We start from the raw sequence: 20,908 nt of genomic DNA, 5'->3' as shown, positions 1-20,908 counted from the left end.
CCAATAAACAATGCAGACCGTTCATCTTTTCCGATCAGGACTGTTTAGAGTTATTCTAACAAAACCATTAATAAATGTAGCAATAATGACAACTAGCAGGAAGAAAAAAGCATTTGGAAGTCTGGGCATATTGAACATTACCATAAAAAAGCATCACTTATTCAAAACAGCTAATCAAATAAAGCTAGAAAGAATAATACAGCAGTTGCATACATACATATATACCAATCAGTTCTCTACATTCTCTCCTTATAATGACTACTTTTTACTCTTAGGGAAGATCCATACATAAACTAACACCAGAATGAGAGACATACTTCAGCTATATGTTAGGCATTTAACTTTTTTTAAAGATTTGTGAAATTTATTTGGAAATCATCAATAATATTGGTTTCACATAAGTGTTTCTTGCACTGGTAAGGCAAACAATATGAAAAAGTGGAAATTAATTTTAGAAGTTTCAGTTGCTTCTGAGGAAGATTAATGCATCTATATTTCTAATTCTTCCAAGAAGACCCATAGCAACCAGGAGCACCCCTTACAAAACCAGTATTACAACTCTCACTCAAATTAGCATGCATCTACTGTCACAACCAAAGATTTCATAATCCAACCATAAAATCTGTCCTTTCAACATAGGCAGGAAAATTGTTTGGTTGTCTCTCTTCCCTCCTACTCCCAAATTACTAAAATACTTTGCCATAACCATACTTCAAACAATTACCAAAAGCACTTTTTTCAACATGATTCTAAGTTGCTTTTTATGGAGGGGTGAGAAAGGGATGACTATTTTGAAGAAGAAGGGACACAAATATCTCCAAGTCAAACTCATCTGTGACTGAAATCCAGTTCTGCAAATATGACTTTGTTTACAGTCCCCATAGGACAATGCAGTGAATACAGAATAGAACATTTACATCTTCTGTTAAATTTTCTTCAGCACACACACTGGATTTTGCTTTATTTTGTCTTCTTCATTCTCATTACCACATTTGTGACGTCTAGTAGTGTTTATTGCATTTAAAGAAACAATGATGACTATTCAAGCAGCAAATTTTATCACTATCCTCCCCATACTTTCTGGGTGAGCTTAGTCTTCAGGCAAACTGCAACAATCTAATTAATAACATTGTCACTCTAATAAAAAAACTCCATGCTACCTTGAATTGAAGGTGTAACAAGGCACCTAACGCAAGAATAACTAAAAATCAGAAAACCTCACTAAAAGACATTATACTACCAAGCCAGTGAAAGATTTTTTTCCATGCTCTAATGTTGAAAAAATAGCTCCATGAGCACAGCAATTCTTCTACTTTTGTATTTCTTGTGATATATTTTTGAAATGAACTTTTAGTTAGCCATTATCATTAAGACAATACCAAGGTTAATGTTCTCAGTGAATAATTTTATTTTTGCACACAGGGCAAAATGAGAGCACCTTCAAAAAAGGAGCTTATCAGATAATATAAAACAATATTCAAAAGATTGGTACAGACACTTGGGGAGCAGGAAGAAACAGTGACACAGTGGTGACAAACATACCAACAGGTACAATAAATAAGGAGAAACTTTTGAAGTGTTTTGAAGTAATCAGTGAGGTTGATTTTCAAATATTTAGAGGCAGCTTCTCCAATATTGAAACAGCATGGAAGAAAGGACAGAAGTTTTATCTGAAATTAAATGAATAGGCTGGCATGAAAGGATGAGTAGGAATGAACTCTTAGAGGGTAAATGAGTGGTACAGCTATTTGTATTCTCCTTAAGTGCTTCATTTCACAGGTTATATAAACTGAAATGTGGGAAAAGAAAAAGAGGCTGTCAGAAAATTGTTGTCATTTACTTTGATTGGCTTCCTCAGCTAACCAGCACTATCTGGGTAAAGCCTCTGCCAGCTCACAGTCACCCAAAGCTCATGGCCAGACCTTCCATAATCTGATCAAGTGACTGCCCAGGGCTAATGAGATGGATTTGAAGTGTTCAGTGCCAGCAAGCTCAAGGCACAGCTGCCCCAACCACCTCAAATGGCATCGCATCCATTCCAAATGAGTGATGACGGAATAAAACTATGCTGAATCCTTTTTCTGGATGAAAAAACAAGTCACAGAAGAATGACTGTCCACCCTATGCTACCTTCAGGATCCTTTACAGATAAGTTCCATTAAATTATTATTTTAATTTATCCACAGAATCACAGAACAGTCAAGGTGGGAAGGCACTGCTGGGGATCATCAAGTCCAACCCCCTGCTCAGAGCAGGCTCAGCTACAGCAGGTTGTTCAGTGCTGTGTCCAGGCAAGTTTCAAATCATCTCCAAGGATGGAGACTCTATAACCTCTCTGGGCAACCTGTTAAAGTGCTTGGCCATTGCCACAGGAAAAAGCCTTTTCTTATGTTTAATTGGAATTGCCTATATTTCAATTTGTGCCCCATTACCTCTTGTCCTGTCATGGGGCACCACTGAGAAGAATCTAGCTCCGTCTTCTTTACTCCTTCCATTTAGGTATTTATGCATATGGAGAAGGTCCCCCTGAGCCTTCCCTTCTGCAGCTGAACAATCCCAGCCAGTCCTCTCAGCCTGCTCTCATATGACACATGCTTCAAACCCTTTATCAAGTTTGTGGCCCTTGACTGGACTCACTCCAGAATGTCCATGTCTCTCTTGTCCTAGGGAGCCCAGAACTGGACCAAGCACTCCATGTGTCTCACCACAGCTGAGCAGAGGGTAAGGATCACCTCCCTTGACCTGCTGGCAGCACTCTTCCTAACACAGCCCAGGAAGATGCTGGCCTTTGCTGCAAGGACACCTTGCTGGCTCATGTTCACTTGGAGTCCACCAGGACCTTTTCTACAAAGCTGCTTTCTGGTGATCAGCGCCAGTCTATACTGCTGCATGACGTTATTCTTTCCTGGATGCATGACTTTGTACTTCCCTTTGTTGAACTTCATGAGGTTCCTGTCAGACCATTTCTCCAGCCTGCTGAGGTCCATCTGGATGGCAGCACAACCCACTCCTCCCAGTTTTGAAGCATCTGCAAACTTGCTGAGGGTACATCCTGCTCAATCATCCAGACTATTAATGAAGAGGTTAAACCGTATTGGCTCCAGGACCACCCCTGGGGCACAAAACTAGTGACTGGCCTCCTGCTGGGCTGGACTTCATGCTGCTGATCATAACCCTTTGAGCCTGGCAGTTCTGACAGATTTCAGTTCACTTCACCATCCACTTATTTAGTCCATCATGTTGCTGATCATAACCCTTTGAGCCTGGCAGTTCTGACAGATTTCAGTCCACTTCACCATCCACTTATTTAGTCCATCATGTTGTCTATGAGCATGTCCTGAGAAACAGTTTGGAAAACCTTGCCAGAGGCAAGATAAAGAGCATCCACTCTTCTCCCCTTGTCTTCTAAGCCAAGCATCTCATCGTAAAAGGCTATTAAGCCAGTCAAGCCTGATTTGCCCTTTGTAAATCTATGCTGACTACTCCCAGTTATCTACTTGTCCTTCATACGTTTAATAATGGTTTCCAAGAGGATTTGCTCCATCACCTTCACAGGGATCGAGGTAAGGCTGACCAGCCTGTCGTTCCTTATTTTTGTAGGATGTCAGCTTAGTGGTATGGATACTCAGTGTAAACCACTCTCTCTCAGAAAGACCTCTCCCCCTAAAATTTATATACACAGATATTTAGGTCTGATTTTCTCAGTTGCTTCATAACAGCTTCATTTTAAGTACTTGAATGGATTCCTAAATTTACATCAAAATGTCTAATTTGCTTCTAACTGTAATCCTTCTTCTAAAGCTTTTCAGGCCCACTTTTTAGTAGTTTATATGAGTCAGCGTTTATGAAATAATGTATTATTTTTAGCTAAAGGTTTTTGGCATATTAGTCAGTTGTTAAATAGATTAATTTACTCAGTACCATTTAACATTCTTTCCATGCAGCACTTCAGAGAAACTCATTTGAGATATTTTAAGCCAATCAATTATCTACAAATAAAGCATTTTAAGCATCCATGCAAAACAGTATGAGGGGTCTATGGTGACAGAGAAATTATGACAAAAACATCTCAGACTTTTTGGCAGAATAAACTGTTTCTGAATCCCTTGGTTTTGTGAACTGTCGAGAAAGTGATGCAGTCCCTCCCCCTCAAAAATCAAAGCCAAAACAAAAACGTATTTGGCTTAGGAAGTTAGTGGTAAAAAACTATATAAGATTCTCAAAAACAGTCCAACTTTTACGAAGCATTTGCTACGTATTATGCAATACATTACACACACACACGTACACACAAAAAGTATGAAAAATCTGTGTCTCAGAAAGTGCTGGAAATAACCTTAAGAATATGACTTCTCTCCAGTGCTGTTGTCTTTCTCCACGTGACATTTTACTGATCATATGCTGTATTCAATTCCTCCCAAGGCTTTTCAAGAAGCTACTTTTGTTGATGTCCAACTCCTCCATTGCTTGAAAGAGCACAATGAGTGGTACAGCTGCTTTTTTAGTGGTATTCCAAATGGATATCCTCTACTGTATCATCCATATATGATCTGTATTCTCCAGAAAAAAATCTAAGTAACTAAACTTAATATAAAAAATATGCAATACTAGCTCAAGACTTCTGCATTCAGTTAACATTCTTAAATAACAGTTTGGAGGTTTAATCATTGACAATGAGCTTTTGCCAACTATGGCTCCCACCTTCCTGTCTTCCACCAGAAATGAATGTTGTTGACTTTCTATTAATGTTGTAAATGTCCTCTTCTCTGCCAACCTTTCTCTGGAAAAGAATATTAGCACTACGGAGTCTTCATTTTCATTAAGAGGGCTTCATGCTGGCTGGCTTTACTTCAGAGCTGTAGTGCTCAATTTTTAATTTTTTCTTATAAAGCTGCTGAAGTTGCAGACAACTACTTCTCAATGTAGACTGAAAAAGAGTAAAACCCTTTTAACATGAAATCTTTTGATTTAGTGATCTATCACTATGCTATTTTTGCTAGTTAGCATGTATTAAATAATTAGCAATACTTAAAACCTTCTTGCTTACATCATCTATACATACATAATTTCTGAGCAAAAATAAGTTAAATCATTTAAAAATTACCTTTTAATACAGCAGTCTCTCATTGTTATCATAGTTGATCCTGAAAGAAGTAATACATGCAAACCTTACTGTGCCTGTTAATCTAGAGAGGTAACATAAACTGCAATTTTTTCAAGCTCATTTTTCAATATGTTAAAAGCTCTCCAAAGACAGATAATAATAAACAATTTGCCTCAAATGATCACTAACCTTTGTTTGTATGAATCTGTCAAGCTATCATCCTAGCTATGAATGCAGTTTTTCTCATACAGATCTACGTCAGAGAATCGCAATCAGCAAGTCATAGTTTAAACTTTATAGGAGATCACTTTCAAACAAGTAAAATAAAGTGAAACAGGTAATATAAAATACTACTTACAACATCAGGCATGAAATTCTGGAATTTGCTGCCACTGGCAGTACCACAGACACTACTGGGGCAGAGGGGACTGGACAAATTCGAGGACAGCAGATACATAAACTGATACAAATGCAAATAGTCAGGGATACACTCTCTGACAAAACAAGGAGAACAAGGGACCTCATAAAGCCAACAGGCTCTCTCATACCCTCTCTAACTAGCATTATTTTCAACTACAGTTAGAGATAGAGTACTGTGCTAGATACACCACTATTCTGATGCATGAGGAGATTTAATGTGATCTGCTATCCAAGCTATCTAGTCTTCTTTAAAGTGATTTCCACTCAGACACATGTTGTCTTCTTCATACCTGTTGAGGTTCTTTATGCCCCATCGTTCCCTTTGCCTGCAGTTCATTCTGTCTCATGTTATCCAGAAACATCAACTGTATTTCAACTTCTTTTCTTGTGATCCTCTACTTGTATCCATCATCCTCTGTATTGGCAGCCTGCTTTTCAGGTTTTCCTGTCAGACAGGTATTTGAACACACCATGTTTCTGTGTGGCATCCTCTCTTCTTTCCTCCACTTTGTCTACAATCCTACTGTTTCCACCAGGAAACTCTAATTCTCAGGTATGTTCTGCCATCAGTTCAGGTGATACCATGCATATACAGATGGTATCAGAAATCTCATTAGCAACGCACATTTGGCAGCTTCTACACCTAGTCATCTTTGTTTTCTCCTTCAATGTGAAGGTCATCTGTAATGCCATCTCAGATACTATCAGCACCTCTCCCTAGTTCCCAGGTCAAAAATAAAAGGACTTGTTGCTTTCTCATTAAAGACAAAGTCTGCACCACCTCCCCCCTTTTTCCTGCTCCTATGTTTACTCACTCCTGTACTTTAGTGATTTATTGAACATATTCCAACAGTTAAATAATTTGCTGTTTTGAATCTGATAATATGAATGCTGCAACAACATTAATAAGATGTCCATGCTATTTTAGTTTCTTATTATATGCAGAATGCTCTCTAGGCCATATTTTGATCAAGATGTATGATGGCCTTTCCCATAGCTTTTTAGATGAGGTTTCTTAGGGAACAAAGCTTTATGTAATTGTTCCTTTTACCCAGCAGATCCTCCTCCCTTTTACCACCTCATCAGCTTCTGCACCTGTCAGTCAATTTAATTCAAATAGTGGAAATTTCAAGGATATTTCATTTCTACAGGCTTGGCAAGTACTAGAAGATGGATAAAATAAGACACCCAAACCCCTGATAATTACGAAATCATACTAAATTATAAACAAGTGTCACATGCTCTGCCAGGTCAATTATACTATACTGAACCTATACGCATGGGAAATCACCACACATGTAACTTTGAATCAGTCAGAGGGCATGCTGTCACTTGCCTAGAAAGAATTATTGTCATTGGGATATATAAAAGAAAAAAAGGACATAAACCAAAAGGAAATCAAGCTTCTGTAGCTCTGCTGCTCAGGGAACCGCTACTTTTTCCCTTTGGAACCTAAGAGATTGAAAGGAGATAACCCATGTCTGAAAAACAACTCGCTGCAATGGTGATCATAACATTTTCCAACATTAAATATCACTGTTAATTTCAAATGCTCATGTTACAGATAGAGATAATTTTTTCCTGTTGAAAGAATTATTTTTCTCTCAACACCACTCTTTAGTAAAAATGTATTAAACAAGGTCAGCTCGAAGCATTTGAGGAAGAAAAAAAAGATAATGTTTCTAGATAAAAAAAACAAGTAAGAAAGAGGAAAAAAAATATTACATATAAATTATAAATTGGGGAGCGGCCTTGCCTGTGGCTTGGTGTAGCCTGGAGAGGAGATGGCAGCTGGACCACTGTCCAGAGGTTTTAGGATTCATCACTGCCCCATACATTTCTTGTCTACTGCAGTTGTTCATAGCATGTATGCCATCACAGGATACAGGAGACTGAGGAAACAGCTGTTGCAGAGTTTCTATTTTAATTGCATTTCACAAAAATAAAGGTACTACACCATACCAAATTACAATTTAGGGCCATATTAATTTCTATTTCTTTTTGATCTGGTTCTGCATCAGAACTAGGAGCAAGTGGAAGGGGAGAAAACAATACTTGCACAGTCTTTGTTACTCCTACTACAGACTCAGCAGCCTGCAAAGGTGCCTATAAAGCACACTAGAAGCAAAAGCACTGCAGATGCAGGTTTCTCTTTTCTCTGTGTTATAGGGATGACATCTGAAGAAGAGTGATTTATTTTACATATGCTACAAGGATATTAGAGGAAAAATAGTCTGTAGTACATACAAGCAAAGGCCTAAAATTACATCTTTTCATGTGAGATTTTAACAGGGCTTACAGTTTTTCTTTTGATTCTGTTATGAGAAGACTACTTCCTTAAAAAATGAATTGTCTAGTATTAAACTCTCCTATACTTGCAGTCACTTATTTACTAAGCTTTTAAACAACATTAGAAGATAAAGTGCTTATTTTCATAAGCATATTATGAGTGGTTTCAGTTGCATCTGAAAATTATGCCAACTCAAAAATCATACAATATTCAGTGCAAAGGAAAAAATACAGCAGTACTGTGCTACATTACTTTTTTTAAAAAAAATAAGAAAATGAACTGTTCTGTTTAATTATAGCCGCTAGGTGGCAAAGTTGGCCAAAAAACAATTACCAGTAACTAAAGAATCGAAACTTGACTTTGCATCTTTCTATTTGAATATAAAAGGGCTTATTAAAAAATGCCACAGAAAATAAAAAAGTGCAAAATAATAAAACGTCAGTAATAAGAAACTTATTTTATGATGTCTGTAAATATTATTAATCTGCTTCATCTATCTATTAAAATTCTTAAAATACTGAAGGTAAAATATTTTTAGCGAACGTTCTTGAAATCACGTGGAGAAATTACTGCACTGGGCAACAGTAAAAATACTGAATAGATTTTAAGTTTAGAAAAGAATACCTATGAACACATACACTATCTTCTGACTTGACACCAGGCACAGTAATGCTATCTTTGACAACAGAGGACACAGTACTCCTTATGTTTCTTGACATAAAAGCTGCTTTTCTTCCTTTCAAATCAGCACAGTCAAACTCTCCATATGGTTGAATTCCAGCAAATACTTTAGAAAGACAGCCAGTCTTTTAACCTTTTCTTGTAGTACTTCCTTCTCCTTAACCTCTTCTTGCTAGTTCTTATTTTTTCTCTTTATTTCAGCACATCTGCTTCTTGAATCATGCTTCAAGTTGATTTCCAAGCTGTCTACTATATACACTTACACATCCCAATGTACTGGAATTAGTGGTACCTGCAAGACAGGTAATAATGACATGAAATACACTACATTACTTGATCCACAAAACACTCTGCAAATATCCTGCAGAGCAAACCCCTTCTGACTCATAGGGGCACATGTTAAAGAAAGGAGTTTGGAAGAGCTTTCCTGTCTCCCAGTCCCTCTAGAACTACTAAGCCATCACTTAATAAAAATCTACTCCCAATATTAGTATCTCCCTCTTCCAAAAAAATTAATAGACCAGGAGCACAAAGTGTCCAAAGAGTGCACAAAGAGTGGAGGATCCTGGCATGATTTCTCATGTTTCATGGGTCAAATCTGGCTAGCTCCAAGATAGAAGAATGGTGAACTCCACAGTCAAGGGCTTTTGACTTGACTAAACAACTTACCCAGTCAGAAAATTATAAACTTACTGTATCAAGTGGGTGTGCTAATGGTAAGCTCTTTTCATATCCAGCTCAAGCTTTTTAAAAGCCACTGGGGATACAGCATCACACTATCAAGGGTGGGAGACTGCAGAGAAGAAGGAGTGTGAGCATCAGAGGGGAGCCAATCACTGAAGAGACTAAATACGTGACAGTTTTTGATCATATTCTTTACAGTAAAGGGGGAAGAGCTAATGCTGGCTATCAACACTATTTAGTTTGCCTTTTCTTTTAAGTGAAAGTCAACAAAACAATGTCCCACTCAGAATGAGGAGGAAAGAAAACAGAATAAACCAGACTGAGAACGAGTCATTCCAAAGCAATGTGCACTGCCCATTTGGAAAGTTACCAGCTACACGCAGTAGATGTGGAATGTATTTTTGCCCAGTAGCATCCACTCCCATTCCTAGATGTGTGTCATTTAACATGTCAGTAAACCGCTGATCACAGTGACGCAGCTATAAAATCTATGAGCTTCTGTGTCACAGGAGAGGTTAAAATAAACAGGCAGAACCACACTGAGTTTGAGTCCTACCTTGACCCCAGCTCAAATTGTGAAGTTTTTAAACTAAACTGCTGCAACTCTCTGACCAGAGGACACTATGAGGGGGAGGATGGCGTGGACATGGAGCAACAAAAGACAAGCCACCTGCTAAGCACATTTGAGCAGTCGTTTCTGGAGCACATGAGAAAGAAAGAAAGGTCCTGTCACAGCTGGCTACCTTTGATTTTCAGCCTCAAAAAAACAGGAGTCTGCTAACAGGTCACTTGGAAGCAGCTTACATTGATATCCACAGTGAGGGCTCAGCCTGAGCCCCTGGATCTCAGGAGGGCTCCAAACAACTCACTCATGGCAGCTCTAAGAGGGGGAGAGCTCACCACACATTTCCAACAGAGCATAATCTCGCAAATCTTCTTCCCCACAGAAAATCTTCTTCCCTAGAGAAACACAGCCTCATCAAGACAGACATGGACATACAGGAGTGAGTCCAGCCAAGGGCCATGAAGGTGATGAAGAGCTTGGAGTATCTGGCATGCAAGGAGAGACAGAAAGCTGGGACTGTTCAGCCTGGAGAAGAGAAGGTTCAGCGAGATCTCATCCATATGTATACATTCCCAGAAGGAAGTTGTAGAGACTACGGAGCCAGACTACTCAGTGGTGCCCCATGACAGGAAAACAGGCAATGGGCACAAATGAAATACAGACAATTCCAATTAAATATAAGAAAACTATTTTTTATAGTGAGGGTCGGCAAGCACTGTAACAGGTTGCCCAGAAAGGCTGTGCAGTTTCCATCCTTGGATATACTCAAAACCCGCCAGGACACAGCCCTGAGCAACCTGCTCTAGCTGAGCCTGCTCTGAGCAGGGGGTTGGACTTGATGACCTCCAGCGGTGCTTTCCCACTTCAACTGTTCTGTGATTCTACAAACACTAAATATGTAAAATTCCACAGAATTTTGCCCAAACTTAACTTGCAGCAGTCTTGTTGCTTGAAGAAAGAATTGACAATCTCCATTTCTTATACTACTTAATGCTCAGCATTTAGAAAACAATGGGAAAGTAAAGCTCTGCTACTTGTGCAATTTAAATAGTAAGCAAGGGCATAACCAGTTTAATTTTTATTGAAAAGAAGGCTGACTCTCTAAATCTGTCCTTATTACTAACTGAAGAAGAAATGTATTCAAAAAAACAATTACACAATGCTTTACAATTGTTTTGTCAAGCTTTTATAGCTATTAAGGAGACACTGGAAAGTTTTAAGAATGTGCTGCTATGAAAAAGTAAACATAAGCTACAATGTCAAAAAAAAAAAACCCACAACAAAACTTTCCTTTTACAGTAGTTTCACAGTATCTTTCAAAGCCTCCTTCAAGTATTCCTCCCATAATTATCAAACTTGTTGAACTCTTGGAAAACAGCTGTCATATATTTCTACTGAGTTGTTCTGTTACTGATAGGCAAACCATAATATAAGGAACAGAGAAGTTCAAACGCAACACAAAACACATTTCTTAAGATATTCAGAGTACTTAATGAAATTCCCTCATATTTCTGTCTTGGGGAAAAAAAAAACAAACTTTTTTTTTTTTTTAAATATGTCACAGATTGCTTAAAACTCTTTCTAGGAAAATAAACAGAATCTAGTATGGTAAAAGCAGTCAGTGCAATATGAACTGGATTTTCTGCAGATGATGGGCAATATTTCACTATTTCCAATCAAACAGAAGTAGGCAAATAATACCTTTGTAGTCTGCTTTCCTCTTTCCTAATAAAATAAAATTTATTTCTCCCTCTATGTACTGGGCTCATTTGCCCATTTTTATAATATTTGACTGAGGGGTAGAATCTCAATAAATATTAATTTTCTACAGATTTACTTAAATAAGTAGCCAAATAACAAGAAATTATAGGTTCTGTAGGAAACACTGAGGGATAAACAACACCACCATTAAACGTCAGTCACAAAGGGCCTCAATTTTGAGACAAAAAGCTTTAGAAACTGAGCTAAATAGATTCAAATAGATTTTTAAATAGCAAAATAAATCCTGTCTTATTATTAAAATTTCAGCACACTTCATTAAAGTTGTTCAAAACATTCTTCACCAACCTGACCCAAACCCAAAAAGGATGTCTGCGTTATGCAATGGTAAGTGATGAAAACCACATTTTACCACCAGTTTTGCAGCACCATCTGAGCTTTGCCGGTCTCTGTGGGGATGAGGGTTTCCCAACCCCTGGCTCCACGGGCAGCTGCCATACCTCAGACTACAAAAGCCCAGGAGCCCTTGAGCTCCAAGGCTGGGCCTGTGGGGTAGATGGTGAAGAGAGACAGCAAACCACAAGGTAGACCTCTGCCACACATTAGGCTGTGCCAAAACAAAGACTTTTCCCAAATTCACATTTTTCAAACGCAACCCAATTGAACCAGGAGACCCCAAGCTTACATTCTAGCAAATATATGCAATGAAAACCAACACAGCTACATGGACACTGTGAAAATGTCCCAATGGTTGTGCCAAGTGTGCTTGTCCGGGGTTGGCAGTGTTCCCAGAGCCCCCAGGGATCCAACCAGAGCCTCTGGTGGCTGAAGATTTGAGGAGCAGAAAAACAGAGAGGGAGAAAGAGGGATACCCTGCTGCCAGTGACCTATGAGGAATTTTAAGGGACAACTGGGTGAAAAGTAGGAGAAGGAAAAGAGGCAGTGCTTAGAGCGTAGCAGTACGCAGCAGCAAAGTTTGGACTGGCTTCATAGCGGAGCAGGGTAACCTGGGCAACTCAGATGGAAACAGATTTTTTTAATTATTTATTTATTTTTTATAAAGACTTTCAAATATTTCTCCCCATTTTATTTTGGTCACTTCCAAAGCAACTTAAACCAAGCACCTTGTAGCTCTCCAGTGTCCAAAAAAGGCTGCAGCATGTGAATGAACAAGAATTTCCAGATGGCAGGTCTCGTGAACTCAAATAAGGCATCCCTGGGGTATTAAGTAATGAAATTTCTACTTCCTCCAGCTACTTATTGCCTGGAAGAATTCAGATGGCACTGAAGCATTTTGCTGGAAATGAAAACATTTTAAACCTCACAGTCCTACTTCACTTGAAACCTGATGTGGTGTCAGGAAGCCCACGTCTCCTGAGACAGACTGCGTACATGACAACTTAAGACTGAGTAATCTTGGCTTCTCTGTTTATATGGTATGTTGCTTTGATAACAGAGTGATCAGAAGTTCAAACAGACTGGAATGAGGGATAAGTAGAAGAACTGGGACTGCAGGTTTCATAGCTGTGTAATGTATATATGATAACGAATACAGCACACTTTTGTGAAATGCAGCATGTTGCAGCCATACATTTTTTTTCTCCTAGAGGCATAATTAAGTCAAAAAGTGTTGCTAGTTGCAAATAAACTATGGTATAGGAAACAAACTGTATGCTATGTGCTGCTAATACTTTTACATTCCCTTGTAGATGCCACTTTGAATCCTGAAACAAGGATAACAGTAGACATGAAGTGATGACTAAAATAACAGAAAAATAGCAGCTCCATTCTGAGAAGGAACAAGAGCAAATAACTAAAAAGATGACAGAAGTCAAAAGACATCCTGCAAGAAAATAATTTTTGGACTGTTACAGATTAAGAAAGTAAATTGGGCTCCAGTAAAAAGAAAAAATCAGATTGTTTATACAGATATGAACAGTTCAGGAAATGTAATATTAAGGACCTCAAACCTTTCGTTTGATCTACAATTAAATGTTTAGTTTCTCTATTCTTAAACTTCTTAATATATATTTTTTCTTTTTCTTTTTTTTTGGGGGGTGGGGAGAAAGTCAGCCTTGAAAGGCCCCTTCCTGCACCCTCCAGCAGTCCAGCCTGGATGGGGAGTGGCCACCAGGGTGACAGGAGAGCTGGGGACAGGAGACATCTCCTCTGACCACGCACTGCCCAGCGCAGTCCCAGGCACTGCTGCACCCCTGCTAAAGTCTGCAGGAGGAGCTCCAGAACTAGGATCTGCTCCTGGAGATCCTGCCCCACTTTAAATTGTCCCTGGAATAAGGCTTGGGGTGGCCCAAGAATGTCTAATTTCAACCTATTCAACACCACCACTGAGTTTGGTCATGAATGGTTAAAAAATGGCAAACAGAGGCCAGCATACCCTTTCACACTACTATGGCATACACCAGTGCTGGGAATGCAGAGCTGGTACTTCAATCTCAGCTTCATGAAAGTCAAAAGAGAATAAATCTGTACGCAAAAAGATGTCCCGCTATCCACTCCAGTCTCTCACCTACTCTTCACAATGCATGAAAATCTTAACTGCTGCTAATTCAGGAGTGCCTATCCTTATTTAAGGACAATCTCTTTCATAAATGTATACCATAGCTCTTTTAAAAAGCAATACAGTACTTCTGCTCCTTTCAGCACAGTTTACCAGGTCACTACAAGCAGTTACATAAATCTTGCTTTCTCCCATCCCTTGACATCATTCATTCTTTTTAGGACTTTTCCTCTTACAAAAGAGATGATGATTGTCATAGTTAGTCTTGCCAGAATTTTCTTCAAATATTCCAGCGGGCAAAAGTCAGGTATCACCTAACTGCATGCAATGCTTAATACATTTTGGAAACAGGACTAAAAGCAAAATAGGACATACAGAGAAAAATAACTTTCCATGTCCAGTCTTATATCCTCACTTACAAAATGGTCAATTTAGACTATATCTGTGTATTGCTTTGGTTATGATAGAGGGAATAAATTATATTAACAAAGAATTCAGCAGCTGAATTCAGATCAATTGTGGATGTGTTCCTGCATGGCATCAGGTATACTAAATCTTGACACTTGGTGACAGGCCAAGCACCACTATCATACACCAAATACTTAGTCCTGGACAAGTACCAAACTTGGTTTCATTCACAGAATGGCATATAAATGATTCAGAAGGATTTTCCCCAAATTCTCTTTGCCCAGGATCACAGGCACAGGAAAGTTTGTACATCTTATGCTTAGCCAGGGCCTCCACCTTGTTCATAATATGCCACCAGTACCGAACAAGTTAGTGAGCTTATTTTTGAGAAATCAGACATTAAAACAATATATTCAGAAGGGGAATTAATAAAACATTTTAAAACTTTATATTTTTATAATAGTGATAGAAATTGGTTCTGAATTTACAGCTATTTCTCCTTCAAAACACAACTGTGGTTCCTAAAGGGGACTACTAATAATCAACATAAAAATTCTTTACGTTTTACATACCTACCATAATTATTTTATAGGGACCAAATGACAAAGAGACTAAAGGAAAACAAAGTTAGAGGCTAAAATCTATACATTAATATACTCCCTAATCTTCAGAACAGTAAGCAGGGTAAATAGGATATAGGAAGAGCCCAACACATCTTCCATATTTTGAGCAGCTTGACACCTTTGCAGGGTAGGTGAAAGAAGATGTGCCTCACACACTAAGTTCTTTCTTCCCTCAGCAGAATTAAAGACAGAAGTGACAGTGTTAATGAAGTGGCAAACAGGTCCATATTGCAGAGAGAGATTCAGCTCATGAAAAAGACAGACATTTCTCAACACAGGCCTACATCTTAGAATAACCAAGAACATTCCTTGCCATCAATGACTCATGGAGATGGGTATCTGTTATACTGTTCACAGATGTCAGTTTGTCGGCATTGCATTCGTCATAAGGATAGCAACCTTCCGGCACCACAGCAACTTTCAAACTCACTTACAGACTTATCTTTTCAGTGCCCAACTACCTTGACAAAGAACAGAGAAAACAAATCCACAATTACAGTTCCAATCCTGAAGCATTTTTTTTTCCTTTTTTCCTTTCCCCTTCAGATGGCATGGGGCTTTTTTTCCACCAAGGGAAATGATAGCTGCAGCAGCAATTAACTATATTCACAGTATAGGAAATCATTTTATATAGCTGCTGCCACACACACAATAGGCACAGAATGGTTTCAGCGCCAAACAAAGGAGGCAGCAGTTTTCTCTTGAATGAAGAAATTAGTTGTCAAACACGCTTATGGACTTACTGTTTGAATTTATATTGCACTCCATCAAATCGTATAGTTTTAATTGTCACTAGGAATCTCAACAGTATGTTCATCATTTTTGCAAAAAATATAACGAATCAAGTTTTGCTTCCTGCAAGTTTGTTTTGTAATTTAGTTCTGTGTGCTATATCTTACACAAAAAAATGTAAAAACTGACCAACGGTGGGGGGTGCTAAAGCCAGCCCAAAGTGGCTCCTGAATTCTGGAATAAAACAAGTAAAGATATTTTTCTTTTCTCTTTTTTTTTTAATTATATGTATATTTTTCCCTTTTCTTTCCTTAAAAAATATTAGTTTAATCTTGTCTACTTTTCAGCATTTAGAATGTGAATTTAGGTGTAATATCTGTCATACTTGATAATATTCATTGCTCCCAATTGTGTGAAGTACTTCACAGAACTCAAACAGAGCAAAGCATGTATTCCAAAGAGATTACAATGTAATTTTTAGAAGTATCACAAAGGGGAAAGAAAAGCATGAGGACAGAAGAAAGACATTAGTCCAATAAATAAGAACTCTATTGCTAATAATACATAAAACACGTTAGTTGACAAACCGATAGAAAGGCTGTTTAGTTAATATTCACAGCATGCTGAGCCATTAAAGTCAATTCGACACCCAGGAAAAAATGAATTTAGATCTACAACCATTTTCAGCAAAGAAGCAATAAATGCGTAATTTCAGCAGAAGCTTCAATCCACTTTGACTCAACTCTTCAACAGAGAAATTTTTACTTCTAGAAATACAAGAATATCCAATAACCATGCCACATCTGGTTTTCTACTGAAACAAATGTAAAAAAACTCCTACCTCCACAGTTAATCATAAAGCACTATTACACCAAGTACCAAATGCCTCTTAAAAAGAAAAAGATTCCTGCACCACTGGCAATATTTTGCCTACAGTAAAATTTGACCTAAAACCTAAGACCCACAAATCACACAGTCATGAGTTTCTGTTTTTGCTCTTAAGGTGCTATTTTGAGTCTAACCTTTTTTTAAGGAGAAAAAAAAAATATAAAGGCTATTTCCATGCTAACTTGCAACCAGACACTAGATGTCTCTCCCTGAAATGCCAACAACAAGCTCTTGCTCCTCTTCTTACCTTATAGTGACATCCTGCAGTCCTACTCTGACTTTACAGCAATATTCTCGGGGTTTTTACAAGCAAGTACAGCTCATCACAATGAAAGAAGCCAGAGATGTCTCACTTTGATAAAGAGGGATTAAGAGAGTTAGAAAGACAGAAATGGAGCAGTGTTTTTTTAGGGTATAAAGGAAATCTCTGTAGGAAGTAGTCTTGCACATAAACTATAATGACTCTGCTTTTAACAAAACATTTAATTCAGTCAATAACTGAAATTTATTTATGCCACCATGGTGCAAGTATCATTCCCTGCCTAAGGACACATTATACACGACTTCGTAATAAACCATGACTTCTAATGGTTACTGTGATTTTTCTGTTTTCCTTAGGTAACAGTGATACTAAGAAGCAAGTCAATCTGGACTTGCAAAATAAAACATTAAAGTTTTAAGAACAATCTCTGGATTACATTTTATATACCAGATGAGTGTGGCCTAATTTAAACTTCCTTCCAAAAAAAAAAAAAAAAAAAAAAAAAAAAAAAAAGACAGACCAAGACTGCTGCACTCTAACCTTCATAGCCAGTATTTTGTTGAGAGGACCACAAACAGGTACATAGTCCCACATATGAAAAAAAAAAAAAATAGATTCTATTCCTATGTGTTCAGGCATCCATCTGCATACCTACCTTCAATATCATCCACATGGGCAAATAATTTAAGACAAAGATTGATTTTGGAAACAGTCCAAACCATAAACACAGCACAGCAGCCTTAATAGTGTTCTTTAAAATGCAACCATTTAAAATGAAAAAATTAATATCCCCTGATGTTTCCAGATGTCAGATTCTCTGTGCATCTTGGCTGACCAGGCTCAATTATCTAGGTTAGTGGTCTCCCATTTTCACATACAACAGTAACAACAAAAAGAATGAATGAGATAGTCAAAATTGAAACAGACAGTAAAATATGTTTTTGTTCTATTACAGCAACAACTTCAGACAGCTTTTCTCAATGCTGTAGTGTCCTGGGTGATTTAATTTTTAATTAAGCAGACTATTTAAGCAAGAATTTAACTTTTAATGTGAAGAATTATGCTGAAATGTGCATCTACTTTACTGTTAGAAGGTCTGCAATACAGTATTGGCTCTTTAATGACATTTATCCTCTCCTTTGCAAATTATTAATAAAGTATTACAACTGTGAAAATCCATATTATTAGAATACGATAGGGCTCAAACCCATAATCCATACAGGCTGTGACAGAAGGTTTCCGTTCTCTCAGCAAAGCACATACGTGAAGTACAAACCCTGCGAGTGCCATTTGCACACACGTGTGTTGGAAAGGGTGCGATGTAGAAGCCAGTTCCTACAACAGGATAAATGTATCTCTCTCTCAAAGAATCAAGAATTGTGCTTTGCACTCATAGCTATGTAATCCAATGTTTCTTCAAGATGCAAAAAAATCTTATTTTTTTCTAAACAAAGGCATGAGACCTAAACCAGAAGTTTCAATTATTTCATTTTAAGCTCAGTCAAAAGAACAAACAGAAAGAGAAGTGATTAAAAAAAACAGTGGAAATTGTGTGTGCCATGACTATCTCCTGACTCAGCTGCTCAGATGGTAGGTAATAGGCATAGATGCTACTGAACTTCAGCACTGCAAATCAGATTAAGAAAAAATTCAATTCACCACATTTAACTCCATATATTTATTCTGCAAATGCCTTGAAAAAAATTAAAACAAGATGAAGTGTGAGCTGTGAGGCAATTAGCTAGGCTGAAGAAGAATTCTTATTTAACTTATACCAGGCTTAACTCTGAACATTTAACCACAATCAATGGAGTTATACTAATATATATATTTATAAATGGTGCAAAATACATAAACTGGCAGAGGAGTGCAGATGTTTGCAAAGGTTTATCTTGCACTTCCAAAGAGCACACGTAATTTCCCCAGAACTCCTCTTAACAGAACTAAGACTTTTTCTTTATTCCCCTTTACTGACAGTTAAATAATATTAAAGAACATTTTACATCTGAGAAGGGACTATCATTAAGTTTTCCTGTCTGAAAATGACTTCCACTTCATGACTCAAAGTCTCTCCCTTGAAACAACTCTACCAAAGCCATATACAGACGTACCCTGATGGCACCATTTTCCTGTCATAGAGACAGAACTGCAGAGTAAGTGGTTGACTAAGCTTCAGGACAAAACTAACAACATCTAAATGCTCCTTGCTATTTATTACCAAAATGATGCAGGAAAAGTGGAATAAGGATCTTGGAGCCTCTCTGGAGTGGCAAAACTTGGGAAAAAAAAACAAAATCCCCATGATACTCACTTTACTTGCACAGAACGTGTTGCTGGGGAGCACACCGGTGCTGCACACTGAGGTGCTGTGCCAGCCCACTCCAACGGCCCTAACCCAGTTCCTGACCCCAACATGGCACAAAGTTCCCAGGAAGATGGTTAACCCCAGAAGGGAGGCAAAGAGCCACCATGCTCCTGTGGTGAGGACTCCTCCTGACACCTCAGATGTAGGGCAAGCTTTGTTAGTTTTATGCTGCACTGGCATCTCCATTGTGGGGTGGGAGCAAAATAAATCACGTAGGAGATGCTACTAAACTAAATCAAATGGCAGGCAACTAATCACTGAAGATTTGCCATGGGATGTAGATACTCTCACTAACTTGCTTCAGATGAAGCTTTTGTTCTAGATACAGCTATTCAGCATGAAAAAGAATCTGATCATCATCTCTGAATAATGGCAAGATCATCCTTTTCACCAAGGACTCGCTCATGTCATCTTTAGACGATTTCTTGAAAATACAATTTTTGAAATCTGACAGAAACTGGTTTTGGGGGGTTTTTTTAGGTGCCAAATCCAAGAAGGGAAAGTGCAACATGGAAGTGTTACAAGTGTTACACGCTACCCCACACTGGTTTTATTTCAGGCTGGCAGAAGGGTGAAGGTTGGAGGCCAGGGCAGCTGCGCTCCAGCTTATTCACACTCAGCGGTCCCAATTGCTGCTGCCTTCAGGAACCACTGGAAGGCTACAGCTGCAACTAGCAACTGCAGATTGCAAAACCAGCCTCTTCGGCTGGCGTAGCGGCTGCGCCGGGGCTCCCTGGAGACCCAAGGTCTCTGTCTTCAGAGCTTCTGGGTGCCTTGTATACACTTGTGCTCAGTTAGGGAGCATGCTGCAGCAAGAAAAACAGTTCTGCCTAACAGTGAGTTAACAGAGTTATTTTCTTCTAATATTAAGCATTTAAAGAAAGCTGCAGAATTCATTAAACTAACTTTGCAACTAATTTCTGCCCAACTGTTGTATCCAACAGTGGTAGAAGGCATTAATTAGCATGTCATTACTCTATCTGCAGTTAGGGAATACTGATTGCAAGTTAACTATTAAATGGAGTATCACAAAAAAAAAAAATCTAAGTGACACTTTACACGTAGCAGCTCTCTGTACACCATAGCAACAGGGAGAGATTGAAGTAAAATGGTCTGGTTTCTATAGCAACTATCACACAGACCATCTGTAATCAAAAGGAATCGTAGCAAGGGAAACAAAAATGGGGGATTTTGCATACGGGAAGACTATTCATGTATTTAAAATATATTGCTCATTAATGTTCAAATCTAGTGTCAAAATATTATTTAAGTGCAAGAAATCTACATAAGCTGCTGAAAAAAGTTTTTACTTAATAGAGTGCTAATTAAAATTCACCAGCTCTATCTCCCTAACTACAAATGACACCTTTATATAAAAGCCAATGTTTTTCAGACACCAAATATACATGACCCTCAAGATCCATAATCTATGTGCTAATAAAGTATTTGGTACCACTGTATTCTGAAACTCAAATACTGTAAGAGGGCTAATAGCATAATATTTCTTATTATCTACTATACGGAACCGCTTTTAGAAAGATATCATTTCAGCTAGAAACATTTAACCACCCTGTTTCAAAAATATAAAGGCTCATCCAGCTTTTGAAAATTGGTTCCTAATAAATTAAAGAAATTAGGATATGAGAACA

General features: G+C 38.1%; 1 protein-coding gene across 4 annotated transcripts in view; it reads right to left on the bottom strand.

Moving 5' to 3' along the window:
* The window catches only part of CACNB2 (calcium voltage-gated channel auxiliary subunit beta 2), a 259,039-nt gene that overhangs the window by 189,217 nt on the left and 48,914 nt on the right, over window positions 1-20,908 (bottom strand). The gene's annotated exons all lie outside the window — the stretch shown is intronic.

The sequence above is a fragment of the Nipponia nippon genome, unplaced genomic scaffold (assembly GCF_047370975.1).
Source record: "Nipponia nippon isolate SJK-2023a ecotype South Korea unplaced genomic scaffold, ASM4737097v1 scaffold_1, whole genome shotgun sequence".
Lineage (NCBI taxonomy): Eukaryota > Metazoa > Chordata > Aves > Pelecaniformes > Threskiornithidae > Nipponia > Nipponia nippon.
This window is presented reverse-complemented; position numbering and strand designations above follow the sequence as displayed.